This window comes from Sphaeramia orbicularis, chromosome 6, assembly GCF_902148855.1.
Source record: "Sphaeramia orbicularis chromosome 6, fSphaOr1.1, whole genome shotgun sequence".
NCBI classification, from domain to species: Eukaryota; Metazoa; Chordata; class Actinopteri; order Kurtiformes; family Apogonidae; genus Sphaeramia; species Sphaeramia orbicularis.
Window position 1 is genome coordinate 54,193,443 of NC_043962.1, and position 16,515 is coordinate 54,209,957.

Here is a 16,515-nt window from a genome sequence, read left to right on the forward strand (position 1 = left end):
TAACAATGTGCTAAATTAATCTTTAAACTGTGGTTAAAGTTCTGATTCCATTACCTGTAGCTCCTCTGACTAATTTCTTCTAAATTGCTCTGAAATTATATTAATTTGGATTGTTATTACATAATGAACAATGTTATTATTATTATTTTTTTTAATAAAAATGTGTCAAGTGCATTTTGTAATAAATTTCTCAAATTGTAATAACTTACTACATAATGTGAAAAAATTTACTATATAATGCATTGACGTAGTTTATTACAAAATGCGTCAGTTTATTACATAATGCAGCTTTATTACAAGATGATGTGACATTCGTATTACATTTTGAACTTTTATTACATAATGGGAATTTATTACATAATGCGGCTCAACAAGGTGCCTAGACTTCTTTCATTGAATTTATTTTTTTCTCAAATTATTGGACCACCCTAATATCTCTTAGGCATAAAGTCCATATTATTGATGGAAGTATGTTGGTGTATGGACACTACATGAATTTGGGTGAAAAACGCACCATTGAAAACATGCGGTTCGACATAAACATCCATTTGACACATTGTTCCCAAATTTTCTGCAGCATACCAGGGAGCAGGGCCAAATCTGTCTAGTTGTGCATATTTAGTCCTAATAATACTGAAAGAACAGGTTCCCATTCTATTATTCCAATTAAAGGGCTGTAAAAGAAGGGTTTAACAACAAAATGGTGGGTTGTCTTAATACTGAAAATAAGAATTGATAATCAAACAGCTGTTCAACAAAAAGGATCAATAAATGAAAAGCAATATGATGTGTGTATTTTGTAATAAAAAAGACACAGGAGTTTAGTAGTAATTATTTATTGTGTTAAAAACATTATGTACAATAATTTTGCTCTCTTATAACACTCAAATTGTGCATGTTTTCACGCTCATTGGGTCGCCATTTTATCCGTTTTTATCCAATTTTCTTCAAATTTGGAGGATTGCAAGATCTAGTAATAAGATAGCCAAAGAAACGTTTTGGGGGGATCTTTTTGCAATACTGTTTAATAAGTGATGCAAATATATTTGTACACCTTGATTGTGATCAGGCCGTTTAAATTTTTCCCAGAACAGTACATATTTGTATCATCTGTGAAAATAACACATTTTAATAATTCACATCTCTACAGCTCAGTTGGACTTAATCTCAAACAGTGAGAGCGTGGTATCAGACTTTTTTTCGGCGAACACTGCCGGTGCCAGAGCAGAGGTTACTGAACAGGTAAACCTCAGCTGCCCCATTTGAGTGCTTTAACGATTACGATGAATCGCCTGCCCTGCCCGCTTGGCTCTATTTCATGCTATTGTCTGCTCATGGTGATTAACTGCCCCGCGCTCTGGCTCGGGTGATTTCTGCTTTGTGTTGAGAGCCGGGCTGCAGCCGGCGGACGCCACTGCACGGAAGGGCCGGCTGCCAGGATTGGAGGGTCAGCTGATCAGCTCTGAGGTGCCGGAGATTTATGACCCCCCAGAACAAAGCTGTGTCTGCTGAGGGACTATAAACCATAAATCAGGGAGAAGTGGGTCAGTTTGGGTCAGTGCTCATCTGCTCACTGCAGATCTGCTCTCTTTTCTCTTTTCTTTTCGCACCTGACTCGTCATCGGAAGTGACTTTTCCGGTCTTCGCTCTTGACGAGGCGACCTGTTGTTGTTCTTTTTCTCTCCTCCGCTGTGCTGTATTCAGCTGTCGCTCACATTAGCTAATAAATTTTCCATTTTCAAACGCCATTAGCTTCTGTAAGTGAATCACCCTTAATCCTTTTATTATCGTCAGTTATGTTAACATCGTGGCCTTTAGTCTCTGCTCATCTTAATCATCCTAATTATACAATGTTTGTCTTTTCAAGAGGCTGATGAGAACGAAACAGCATGTCCTCATTTTGGCAGCTACTTGTGACTGATTGTACGCGAGGAATTACACTGCGCTCCGTCTGATTCCAGTCTGTTTGATTCTGATCGCTGCTTTGACTAGTTTTGTGATTTGTCTTCCTAAGGGCAGCTGAAGCCAATGTGAGAAATTGATTTTATGCAGAAGGATTAGGAGTGGGGCCACAGCTATAGGCGTGCATTACATTACAATGATTCATGCAGCATCTGCACACCAAAGTAGGCTAAACAAATTCTTTATTAGTTCTTGTGTAAGGCTGATATTTTACAAAAACATGCACAGACTGTAGGCTTTACTGTCACTGGGAATGGGAATAGCAATGAATAACTTGAAGCTGTGTTTTCAAAGTTCAGACAGCTTGAGTAGGGAGATAAATAATCTCTGCCAGGAAGGACGGATCTTAATTTATTTGTGTCTGTATTGTTGCGTTGCACACTGCTGCTGGAAATCAAACAAATGCAAATGCTGGCTGTGGAATGGAAATGACTGCGAAACATCAGAAGTCTCTCAGTATGACTGCCATAACAGCAGGGATTTGTACTTGTGTTTACGACAACACTGATAGCATTTTCTCCCGTTTTAGGGTGAACAGGAATTAAGCACGAGCGCAAAGCACGCTTCGTTAATGTTTCCCTTTTATTATGCTAATACCTGGCAGGTTTACAGTGTGTTAGCTATGTATGGAATTGTCATATTTGTGCAAACGTGCTGTCAGGAGAGAAACGGCGATAGAAAAAAGGGACAAAAGCTGTCTTAGAGAAGTCGTAAGCCTGTTGAGACTTTTAAAACATATTCAGCTACAGATTACATGTGCTTAAATGCCATTGCTAATACTCTGTTAGTTAAAGTTTGGTTTACTTCATCATCATCATCACTGATTTTCTCTCGCATTGAATTAGGGATGTAATGATATGAAAATTTCATATCACAGTTATTGTGACCAAAATGATCACGGTTATCATTATTATCGTGGTATTGTTGAAAATGTGCTCAAAATGTTCAAAAAGCACTAATACACACACTGAAATAATTTAACCAAGTTGTATTTTGAAAAAAATAAAATAATTGGCACAGTGTCCCTTCTGTTGCAGAAACATTCAAGTATTAACCCTTAGTGGTCTGAGCCTATTTTATCCGTTTTTCAGTACTTTTGATTTTGCCTTTATATGCTATCTAAACAAATGTTTACTATACCCATGTTTGGGATCTTTTTTTTTTCAGCACAACTTCATCTATCACATCTGTCTATTATTTTTTTCACTTTAACCTACTATAAAAACACAGAAGGACAAAAAACACAAAAAAAAAGAAAATCTGATTTGAAAAATGTATATAATTTATTGCATAAATAACACACAGATGCTTAACGAACCCTTTCAAAGACTTTAAAAGTGAATATTGGTTCCAAATATTAGGTATAAAAAATTAAAATTGTAATAAATTAGAATTATACTCAAATATTTGACATAAAAGCAAAGCTTTACATAGGTTTTTTTCCCCTAAAAGTGTGCTAATCAAACACGGTTATCATTATAATTAGAATTTAAATGGTAATACTAACTGTTGGCAATTTTAACACAGTTTATTGTTATACCGGTAATTGTTACATCCCTACATTGAATACTGTACAACTTCCTGGTCACTTGGTGCTGGCACAACACTCAAACTCATAGAATCACTTTTTTAAAAAGCCATAAAAATATTTAACAAAAAAATCATTTAATTTCCGCCACTGGATTGTTTTAGATAAATATAAATTTCTTAATTTTAATAATTTTGTGAATTTTAAGAATGTGTGCCTGATATTTAAAGTCTTGCATGGACTTGCCCCTCCCCCCTTGACAGATTTGATCAAATCCCACTCTGTCAGTGGGAGGGGCCACCAGGACCACAGCTCCAGGAGACTGGGAGGGGCCATGCAGGTGCACTACTATTGGACAAACCACACTTTCAGTCACTGGAACTGAATATTGGACAAATACCACAAAGAAAAGTGAAGTTTTTTGAGACGGAGAAGAAGAAAGTCAGTAATAACAAACATGGAGACGACAGAGGGAACACTAATGTGATACTAATGTTGCAGCGTTTTCGCTGGTAAGGTTTAAAAGCTTAGCTTCAGCAGGTAGAGAAATGAGAAATTAGTGATAAGTTTCATTTTCACTTACGCTGGCGGTGGTCTGCACCGCTCCGTGCTCCCGCTGGTATTTTCCGTCTGGGTACTCATCCACCAGCACCTGGAAAACAGATGGAATGTACGCAGAGGACAGACAGAACGCTGCGTCTGTATCTGTCTGTGTCTTTAACGTTACTTGCAGTCAGTGTTACTTTTATCACTGTCATTTATTTTGAAAAATCTCCACACTCTTCACACTCCCCACACATTATTCCTCCTCCTTGTACCTGCTGCACTGAACTGGGAATGTCACGCAGCCGTAAGTGGTATTGGTACATTTGTATCGGATATTTTTTATGAGTATGAATACGAGTACACACACTGAGTATTGGAGCCAATGTCCGATACTGGTATCAGATCGGTGCATCCCTAGAAGAAATGTTGGGACTTTACTGTTTTAAATACTACCTCTCTCCTAAATATCACCAACCAACAGAGGACGTGTTTATTTATTTTCACTTCTGCAGTTAGATCACCCAAATCCTCCTTTATATTGCAGCTCTTATATAATTGCAAAACAGGGACTTGATTTGCTTTGCAGCCCTTCATGGAGTGTGCATTGCCAGGACTTTATCCAATTATCCAATGGATGGAGCTGAACTATTTGCTGTGTAAAAAATACAGGTGGAGACAGGCTGTGTATTTGAACACTTACTGTAGAGATATGAGATAATGAAGTCCAAAGCAGTGTGAAGTTTTGTCTGCAAACAGTTGGAAAATAGATGTTTTTTCTCAACCATTTCTTTTCCACAGCAAGTTGGATTGAAGTTCAGTCAACAAAAATGAGCATAAATCTGAATTTCAACCCACAGATACGAGTCATTTCCATGCTTTTGAACCCAAAATGTGTTACATATCAACATTTTTCAACATGGCTTTAACACGATAACGAGTTAATGCAATACTGACAAGAATAGCCGTCAGCAATGAGCTTAGAGCACAGGTGTCAAACATGCGGCCCGGGGACCAAATCCGGCCCGCCAAAGGGTCCAGTCCGGCCCTTGGGATGAATTTGTGAAATGCAAAAATTATACTAAGATATGAAAAATCCTTATAGTTCAGGTGCCACATTCAGATGAATTCAATCTCAAGTGGGTCAGACCAGTCAAATACTATCATAATAACATATAAATAATGACAACTCCATTTTTGTCTTTGTAAATGTAAGTATTTTCATGTATTTACACTAAAACAAAAAATGTGAATAACCTGAAGAAATATGAATAACCTGAAATGTCTTAAGAGAAGTAAGTACAATTTTAACAAGATTCTGCCTGTTAATAAATGTTGTGTGTGTTTGTAGATCCACTGTGATCTGTAAGTTATATATAATGTAAATGTGTAAATGATAAACTGAGGCAGAATATTGTTAAAATTACACTTATTTTTTCAGTTTGTTCACATCTTTGGAAAAGATAGTTTGTAGATGTAAACCTTTTCAGAATGTAAATGTACTTTTTTCTGCTCTAAAACATAGAGAAAAGTTTGGAGTTGACATTATTATATATTATTATGTTACTGTTTTACTGGTTCGGCCCACTTCAGATCAAATTTAGCTGAATGTGGCCCCTGAATTAAAATGAGTTTGACAGCCCTGGCTTAGAGAATCTGCCCATCGTTCTGGGAAGGGCTTTAACCCTATGACGCCAAACGTATCATATTTGATACATGAGTTTTGAAGCCCTCTACATGATCAGTGTGATTTTTTTTTCTTGAAAAACTTGATGTATACAATTAGACACATGCAATACACAGATAATCCACCAGGGGGAGGAGTTCATTCACCAGAGCCCTTTTCAGTGACACTACAAGACTGTCATTAATGAGGAACTTCGACAATTTTGAAAAGGAATTACTAATTTGTTCGACATGTTTGTGTTATTATGTTTTCGTTTGTTCAAAAATAATAATATTTGAGAATTGAGACCCGATGTATCAAATATGACACAAAACTGAAACTCATACATGGAAATTGATATTTGAAAAAAATATTTTTTTGGGTTGTTCAGATGGACCAATAAAGGCTCCAGTTTCAAAGAACTGGAATTTTCTGTCATTGATTTAATGGTTCAGGCTTTACAGGGTTAACAGTTCGTGTTGCATTTCAACAGTAACAGACATGACGCAGGTGTTTGTTTAACAGGGAAAGGTAGATACAGAAAAAGTCTGCACAGGTCTGATAGAAAAAAAAAATCATGATGTCCATAACTCTAACCAAAGTGTTTTTACTGCCCAAGTCTAAAAATTTTAAGGAGCCAGGGTCAGTGTCAATGGATTCTTTTTCTGTCTTTTTTTTTTTTTTTTTTTTTCACCAAGGCAAAGTAATAATAGATCTGTCTTTGATAAAATACACTGAGCTCACATTCACCTGGTTCACAGCCTTGTACAGTAGTATCATTTGATTCTAACAGGTTGGTGAATGTAGAGTTATATAGTTGAAAACTCTTCATTTAGATTCTGATGTGTTTTTGTGACTTGTAACTAATCCTGGTATAATGAAAATGGCACTCCAGAAGGCTTTTACCTTCTGTTTTCACACAGCATGAAATGTTTGACAGTGATAGTAACATACGTTTAGTTTTGAATCGAACAGCACTAGAACTCATCTGTGCTGTTTGTCATGTTGGCTAAGGAGACCAAACGTCCTCTTTTGCCCAGACATGTCCTCTTTTCACGTCCTGTCTGGACGGCCCAGGCAAGGTTTGTAAATTAATGAAAATGTCTGAGTTTCATTGACTGTAACTCTGTCCCTGTTCATGCAATCGGAAAAGTTCCAAATCCTGCTGGAAGAAAAAACTTTGGTCTTTCCAGTGACACATGGGACATTAGGGCAGTGAAAGGCACTGGGATGGACGGACCTGTCCATTGATGCACTATAGTGGAGGAGGGGGCAAACATACGGCCCATGGGTCAAAACTGGGTCAAAGGTTCCAGTCTGGCCCACGGTATGACCTGAATGCCACACACATCCCAACTGTGATCTACAGTAAAGTAACAGCATAATACCTAGGGATGCACCGATCCGATACCAGTATTGGGCATTGGCTCTGATACTCAGTGTGTGTACTCGTATTCGTACTCGTAAAAAGTATCTGATACAAATGCACCGATACCACTTACGGCTGTGTGACATTCCCAGTTCAGTGCAGCAGGTACAAGGAGGAGGAATAATGTGTGGGGAGTGTGAAGAGTGTGGAGATTTTTCAAAATAAATGACGGTGATAAAAGTAACGCTGACTGCAAGTAACGTTAAAGACACAGACAGATACAGACGCAGCGTTCTGTCCGTCCTCTGCGTACATTCCATCTGTTTTCCAGGTGCTGGCGGATGCGTACTCAGACAGAGAATACCAGAGGAACCGTGGAGGTAGAGGATCTGTTCACAGAGCCACTGTGGGAGTTAGAGAAAAACTACTGACACATTTAGGACAACTACCCAGGGCTGGGCTGGTTTACATTCTACTGATAATACTATGGGGGTACGGAGCGGTGCGGACCGCCGCCAGTGGAAGTGAAAACCAATTTTCTGGCTCATTTCTCTTTTCTCTTCCTGCTGAAGCTGAGCTTTTAAACCTTACCAGAGAAAACGCTGCAACAGTAGTATCACATTAGTGTTACGTCTGTCGTCTCCATGTTTGTTATTACTGACTTTCTTCTTCTTCATAAAACTTTCCTCTTCTTCGTGGTATTTGTCCAGTATGGTTAATTCAGAGCGGCGCCCCCTGGTGGATTAATTGACAAACGCTCATTCCAACACATTAAATGTCAGTAGCAGCACTTTGTTCCAGTCAGACTAATGACAACGACAATAAAGCACATTTACAAAAGGAACTAAGAACTGGAATGGGATTATTAAGGACTCATATCGGTACTTGGTATCAGCAAGTACTCAAATGTAAGTACTTATACTTGTACTTGGTCTGGAAAAAAGTGGTATCGGTGCATCCCTAATAATAACCTATAAAGAATCACTCAAAATTTTCTTCTTGTTTAATTAAAAAAAAAAATATATATATATATATATATACTATGCCTATAAATAAAAATGCAAAAAAACCCATTAAGTTATGAAAATATTTACATTAGCAAACAATCCTTTAACCACGGGTTCTAGATCTTGGACTTCATCATTGTCAGTACTGAGGGTGGGATGTGAGGGGCAACATCCCAGTCCCCCAGCACCGATATTTGTTGTGTATTCATTCACCCATGCTGTACCACGTTTGTCCAGTGGTCACCGCCAAAGTGTTCAGATGATTCTGGGCATAGAAACCTGATTGTTAGGCTATTGTATTCCAAAATGACTAATATCTCCCAAAATATTGGTCTTATCAACTGCAGTTTTTGCTAGTCTGTTCCTTGTTCCTTGACCAGTATTATGATTAGGGATGTAACGATTACTGGTATAACGATAAACAATGGTAAAATTGCAGATGGTTAGTATTACCATTTAAATTCTAATTATCATGATAACTGTGTTTGATTACCGCACTTTTAGGGGAAAAAACACCTATGTAAAGATATACTTTTATGTCAAATATTTGAGTATAGTTTCTTTTATTCCAATTTTATTATTTTCAATTTTATATACTAATATTTGGAACCAAGATTCACTTTTAAAGTCTTTGAAAGGATTCGTTAAGCATCTTTGTGTTATTTATGCAATAAATTATATACATTTTTCAAATTGGATTTTATATTTTTTTGTGTTTTCTGGCCTTTTGTGTTGATATAGTAGATTAAAGTGAAAAAATAATAGGCAGATGATATAGATGAAGTTGTGCTGAGAAAAAATAGGTACCAAACATGGGTATAGTAAACATTTGTTTATATAGTATATAAAGGCAAAATCAAAAGGACTGAAAAGCAGACAAAATAGGCTCAGACCACTAAGGGTTAATATTTGAATGTTTCTGCCAAAAGAAAGTACATTTATTATTTTATTTTATTATTATTATTTTTTTAAATACATCTTATTAAATTAAATTATTCCAGTGTGTGTATAAGTACTTTTTGAACATTTTCAGCACAATTTCAACAATACTGCGATAATAATGATAACCGTGATATGACATTTTCAAATCGTTACATCCCTAATTATGATAAAGATAAGTTGCTTCCTCCCACCATCCAAAGACATGTACTAATAGGTTAATCTAAATTGCCCATAGGTGTGAATGTGAGAGTGATTGTTTATCTCTACATGTTCAGCCCTGTGATGAACTGGCGACTTGTCCAGGGTGTACCCCGCCTTCGCCCCTATGTAGCTGGGATAGGCTCCAAGCGACCCCCGAGACCCTAGTGAGGATAAAACGGGTTCAGAAAATGAATGAATGAATGAATGAATGAATAAGTTGCTTTATTCAGTATTTACCAGGGGTGCAACAGTACACGTCATACCCTTCCGTACACCCCTAGCGGTTCAATATGAGCATGTATTGTGGTACAGCTCATTTTTCATTTTCAAACGACATTTCCAGACAACTTTCGTTTATATTAGAACTTTGCAAAACTACTGACTTACGGAATTCAACTGTTAATGGCTTAATGTTAATGGCCTGTTTGACTTAAACAAAACTCGGATCCAGTTCTGAGTAAGGGCTCATTTCTGCTCTGCATTAAAGATACAGATGGATATGGATGGGGCATCCTGTGTACAAAACGTACGTAATTCTGTCCGTTTTCCGGGAGCTTGCGAATAGCGGAACTTTTCAAAGAGTGACTGTGTAAAAAAACTACCGACATATTTATAACAAATACCCTTTTCAATATTAACATTAGTATCCACATTAATAAAACCTCCTCTGTCGTCGCCAAGTTTGTTACTGACTTTCTTCTTCTTCTTTCCAAAAAACTTTACTCTCCCTCATGGGATTTGGACAGTATAGTAATTAAGAGTGGCGCCCTCTGCTGGATTGGTTGAGAAATTCTCATTCCAACGTACAGGACACATGGAAGTATGAAGGCAGTGATGCATAACAACGTTAGAAACATATGAACCTATTTACGTGCATAAAGGAACATAAATGAGCCTTAAAGCTCTTCATCAGCTCCCAGTTACGTTTCGGCACACAGTCGGGCTCCAGTTAGCCTCTGCATCCGAACCGTACCATGAACCATGACCCAAGAACCGCAATACGTTCTGAACCGTAGACAACCTGCACCGTTGCATCCCTAGTGTTCTGCCCCTCATTCAGGAGTAAAGCAGTGAATCTGTTAATGCAAGTTCACCTGCAGTAAAAATAAGTTCTATACTTCCTTTTTGCCAACAGATGTCGCTCTCACCATTATTATAGTGTTATTTGTTGCCTTTGTTGTATATGTGGATGTGAATAATAACAGTGCCACCTGGTGGCCCGGGGTCGTAAGCAGCAGCTGAATGAATGGTGGCGGTATTTGAATCCAGCACAGGAGGGAAAAATATGTTGATTGTCCTCTCTCTTAATCTAGTATCATTTGGAGCCTTGGCAAATCGTAATCTGTAAGTGTATAAGTCACAATGCAGTGTTATATTGTGTTCGCTGTTGTTTTAGGATTCTTAACGTATTTCCGTCGTATCAGCACGGTTTGGAAATAAGCTAATGTTGTTAGCCGTCAGCTGCTAAACCAAGCCGACGTTAGCCTAGCACTGTGAGATAAGTGATGTTTGTCACTAGTAATTATAATAATTTGTGTATGTAAGAGCACTTATGTTCTTTCCTTGTTCTGTATGTTACAGTTTCACAAGATAAAATATGGTCTTCAGTAAAGACAAAGACGACAACAACGTGTCTTTTTATTGCTGGAACCATTTTGATGTTTAGCTCGCTGTCAAGGTTACGTAGTTACACTAATCGAGGGCAGAAGACCTAGTATAAACCTGTAACAAATCAATTCTGTTTCTTTGTTGTTATCTGTTTTTCCACCTAAAACACACAGTAAAACAAAACCTGATTTTGCCAGTTCTTAAAAGTAGAAGTAGTCCTAAACAAAAGGACACAAGTACATACACACAGCAGAGTTTATGACACTTCTACAGCTGCAATAATAAAATAATTCCAAGCAGCCTGTTTCACTGAAATATTTTCTCCGGGGTTAAAGGCACTTTGACCAGAATACTACAGTACTGACATAGCGTGTGATCATTTGAGTATCTCCAGGCAGAGTTGGGTGTCCTATTTTTGGAAATCAAAATATGTTCTCCCTAATGTTTGCTGCCCTGTGTCCATGGTGTAGTTATGGGGAATTACTGATAATGTTTTATATGTCAGAGCAAATAATTCTGATTTAAAACAGTAGACCACATTTAAATCCACTGGAGCTGAAAACAGGATGGAAAATATGCTGGAGTTTGGACATATGCTTCTTCCCTTGGCATCTTCTCTTCTCAGTCCAAAGACCAAAGACTAAATAAAAACTATAGACTAGGGCTCTCAAACTCATTGTCTTTCAGGGGCCACATTCAACCCAATTTGATCTCAAGTGGGCCGGACCAGTAAGATAATAGCATAATAACCAATAAATACTGACAACTCCAAATTTTTGTCTTTGTTTTAGTGCAAAAACCCCCCATTAAATTATGAAAATACTTCCTTTTGTAAACTATCCAAACAAAAAAGATGTGAATAACCTTAAAAAACTGAAATTTCTGGAGAAAATAAATGCAATTTTCATTTCTACATGTGCATTATGGATGGGCTTTGCAAAGACACTGTTGTTCGTCCATCAGTCTCAATGACGACCTTGACTTCAGTTTTTGTGGGTCCTGGAGTGGCTTGTAAGCCCTATTTTTGCCCTGAAGTATCTGCCATAAAGACACTAAACACTGAGTAACAGGCAGAAAATAGTTAAAATTGTGCTTAATTACCTCCACCAAGGAGGTTATGTTTTTGCCAGGGTTTGTTTGTTTGTCTGTTTGTTTGTTTGTCTGTCCGTTAGTGTGCAACATAACTCAAAAAGTTATGGACAGATTTTGATGAAATTTTCAGGGTTTGTTGGAAATGGGATAAGGAAGAAATTATTAAATTTTGGTGGTGATCGGGGGTGGGGGGGCCCACAGGGGGGGGCGCAGACAGCAAAATTTCATCAAAATCTGTCCTGAACTTTTTGAGTTATGTTGCACACTAACGGACAGACAGACAAACAAACAAACCCTGGCAAAAACATAACCTCCTTGGCGTGGGGGGGCCCACGGGGGGAGGCACTGATCAGCCTTGGCGGAGGTCTGCGCTCTCTGAGTGCTTCTAGTTTTCTTTAGATTTTTCAGGTTGTTCATATTTGTTCAGGTTATTCACATTTTATTGTTACAGGATAGTTTGCAAATGTAAGTATTTTCTTAATTTAATGTTATTTTTCACACTAAAACAAAGTCAAAAATTTGAAGTTGTCATTATTTATAGGCATAGTGTAATATTTTTTTCACATCAAACCGAGAAGAAAATCTGGAGTCATTATTTTTTGTAGGTTCTTCTGCTGTTATTATTTGACTGTAGATCATATTGGTCTGTATGTGGAACCTGAACTAAAATGAGTTCCACAGCCTTGACTGTGGAATTTTTGCACCTTGCAAATTTATCCCACGGGCCGCATTGGAACCTTTGGTGGGACGCATTTGGCCCCGGGTCGCATGTTTGAGACTCCTGCTATAGATGAACCTGATGCAGTCTTTTCAAGCAGTACTGTCTGTAATTACAGCGATCAGTCACACGTTTACCTCACATCCTGTCTGAAAACACCTACAAGTAGCAGAAGTCTGTGTCAGGTTAGGTTAGTCAGTAGAGGTTTTGTCCTATCTGGAAATGGAGCAAAAAGGTAATTATTGAATTTCTACATCAAACATCCACCAGGTGCAGCTTTAAGAGGAAACCAAATGTATTGTGTATAACAGTTTTTAAACTGTCCCTGGAAGTATAAGCATAAACACGGGTCCTCCACACCCCTGGTACATGGGTTCCATTCCTCTCCAACACTGTTCACAAATATCTGTTTTTGTTGTGGAACGTGAAAACACCACAGCTTGAAGAGGCTAAAATGACCTTTTCATTGCTAAATGTTAATTTATACATTGTGTGGAAATGGCTGGGAAGGCACCTAAAATGGAGCCAGAGTGCCTGTGCGATGTTTGAGGCTTTTCACACATTTACTTAACGTGTTGTTCATAGAACGACATAATCGAGTCTCCAGAGTAAAACACATTAGGCTGGTATTTGCTTTATTACTGCAGTCCGCTCGGACCGTTGCATTAGTTTGGATGAGGTTCAGGTCTTTTTTTTTTGAAAACTGTTGTTGTGCCCATTAAAGTGGTTTAGTGGCATTATTGTGTAATAATGTCAAGCACAAAGCTGTAGTGGTTTTATGATCACATTAACAATGAACAGCAAATGAGGAAAAACATATATACATATATATATATATATATATATATATATATATATATATATATATATATATATATGTATATATATATATATATGTATATATATATATATATGTATATATATATATATATATATATATATATATATATATATATATATATATATATATATATACACACACACACACACACACGCTGTAGCATATGCATTTGGACATTTATCATTATGTGTACTTTTAGCTCCAAGACAAATTGACCTCTGTAGGCATTTCTGCATATTTTTGCAGAAAGTGGGTTTGAAATAAACTTCTCTTAAGCTCAGAGAAGCAGATTTTATACATTTATATCCATTTTTATACGATGTGCCTCTCCATATCAACAGGCCTCCTCTGTCTGCTTTTAAATCCCTTCTTAAAACACATCTTTTCTCCTTGGCTTTTGACAGCATGTGAGATGTTTGAATGTATTTTAATATTGAATATATTTGATATTTGGTATTGTTTTATTGTTTTTATTTGTATTGTTTTTAGTTGCACAGCTGTTTTATGTCTTTTAATCTATACTTGTATTTTATTCTTTTATTTTGGTTATTTACTCTTCTGTACAGCACTTTGGTCCATTGTAGATTTTTTTTAATTTATTTTTTTTAACACATATCTTTATCGTTTTAAAACATTGCATATCTTTTCTGAGATGAATTGATAATATTGTGTGGGTCCCCCTTGAGCATAAACCCCCAGACCCCCACCCCCACCCCAAGACCACTGCTGAATTTTGAAACAGCAGTTAAAGTAAATAACAAAATAATAACTGACAGACAATATAAGTAATGGTGACTTGAATACTTCTCAACATCCATTTTTGTATATCTGATACATAATCAAACATTAAAAAGAAAAAAAAAAAGGGGGGGGGGGGTATGGTCTCTTTTTGTAAGTTATGATGATGAGATATCAGGCCTTGATTCTAAAAAATTTAGAAATGAATTCGATATCTTGTGGAAGATATGAGTTTTCCATTTAATTGTGTATGTGAGCCTTTCAACAGGTCTGCAGGATGAGAGTTCAGCCATCCATGAATTCAACGATGGGCAATCAACACTTTTCCAAAGTCTAGCTATAAAACACTTTGCATGTATTAGACAGAGGTTCACCAGACTACTGTCATGAGTTCTAAGTGTTAAAGTTTCTGGAATAAGACCTAGAATACAGATCTCTGGGCACATTGGGATTTCTTTGTCTATACACTGTAAAAAAAAAAAAAAAAAAAAACAGTAAAAAAATGGTATTATTCTGGCGGCAGGGGCACCGAAAAAATACTGTAAAATAACGGAAAATTTCATAAAAATACGGTAATTTTCCATAATCAAAATACAGTTTTTTGCCCTAACATTACATGACATTTTGCATATTTTTTGGACTTTAATAAAGAATATTTTCATGTATTAAAACAGTCAAATTCATGTATTAAAATAATCAAATGACCTATATATATATACACACACACACACACACACACATATGTATATATATATATATATATATATATATATATATATATATATATATATATATATATATATATATATAATTTTTGATGAGACTAAGTTGTACAATCCACTGATAAAAACTCTATTTGGACAGTTTATCAGTGCTTATACATGTTATACATTCACAAAAATACATTTATTCAACATTTTTGTTGTGAAACCTCCCGTAATTACACAAGATATTTGTCAATTAACAAACAAGTCCTGTTAAACTTACAGAACAAATACTTATTTAACGGTTAATTTTCAGTGATTTTATCTTGTTTTATTTATTTATTTTTTACAGTATTAAACTTTAAATTAACAGTTTAATCTCATTAATAGAAAATAAATCATGCTACATTTGCAGATGTATTTTAACTGTATTTTTCTGTGAAACAAGAAAAAAATTTCTTTTAAAAAATTTAAATTTTATGGTTATCGACAGTTACAGTTTTTTCATGTTATTTTACATTTGACATGTAAAATCACAGTCTGTTTTTGTAGTTTCATTGATATTTTCCTGTATCTTAAAAATACAGGAAAAATCTGTAAAATAAACAGTGAAAATTCTGTTAAATTACAAATTTACAGTGTAATTTACAGTGTAATATTGGAAATTGTGTTAATTATTCTTAATGTTCACTACTGTGGTTGTTTTAAAGTACTTTACAAATTAAGCTGGATAGGATTGGATTATATCTGCATGGAGTAAAGTTTGAAAGATATTGTTGTTTCACAGAATTTAAAGAATGAAATTTATTCAGTGTCCTGACGTGAAAACTCAAAAAAAAAAAAAAAGACAGAACTTTTTCTCCAGACAGCTGATTCATCAGTTGTTGTATTTCTCTTTTTAAAGTCATGATAATGATTATCTTCGCGTGGATTACAGAGGATTTCCGGAGTTCTGCAGAACGGCGCTCTGTACCTTCAGTATTTTGTCTCCAGAGAGCCTGATGTTCTCTGAAGTAAATGTTTCATAGTGCTTTGAATTCAGCATCAGGCGTGCATCTGTTCTATGGGTTTAACTCATTGACATCATAGAGCATGATAATTTCTCCCCAGACAGCTTCGAATGAGCCATAATGTCTTATGCAGCGAATTGATGGCCATATGCTTAGTGGGATATGAATCAATGTGCTATGCAGAGTACGATTTCAAAATTACTGCTTAAACAGAGTGGCTCTAGGAAGGATTTTTGGCATTTTGGGCACATGCCAGTGTTTTGGAAAAAAGACTCTTCATTCCTGAAGGGTACGCTGATGACTGAAGTTTCTTTAATCATAATTTGTTCTCAGCTGAACGAAATAGATTGACAGGTCACACATAATGTGCTGCACTGGGCCTTAATAACCCATAAAGGAAACTGAAGATATGAGAAATGACCATAAAAGCATCGTTTCAGTGTAACATCCAACAGTCAAACTCAGTCACGGTGTCACTTTTATTTTAAAGCGGAACTTCTGACATTTACACATGGAATAGAAGGAGCCAATGAGCATCCTCCACAGTCTTTAACCTTTAGGTTCCTGCAGATGCTGTGCCTCAGTA

At 36.4% G+C, this 16,515-nt stretch overlaps 1 protein-coding gene across 1 annotated transcript in view; it reads left to right on the forward strand.

The window, feature by feature from the left end:
• Window positions 1–16,515, forward strand: part of mgat4c (mgat4 family member C) — a 403,556-nt gene that overhangs the window by 53,462 nt on the left and 333,579 nt on the right. The window lies entirely within an intron of this gene.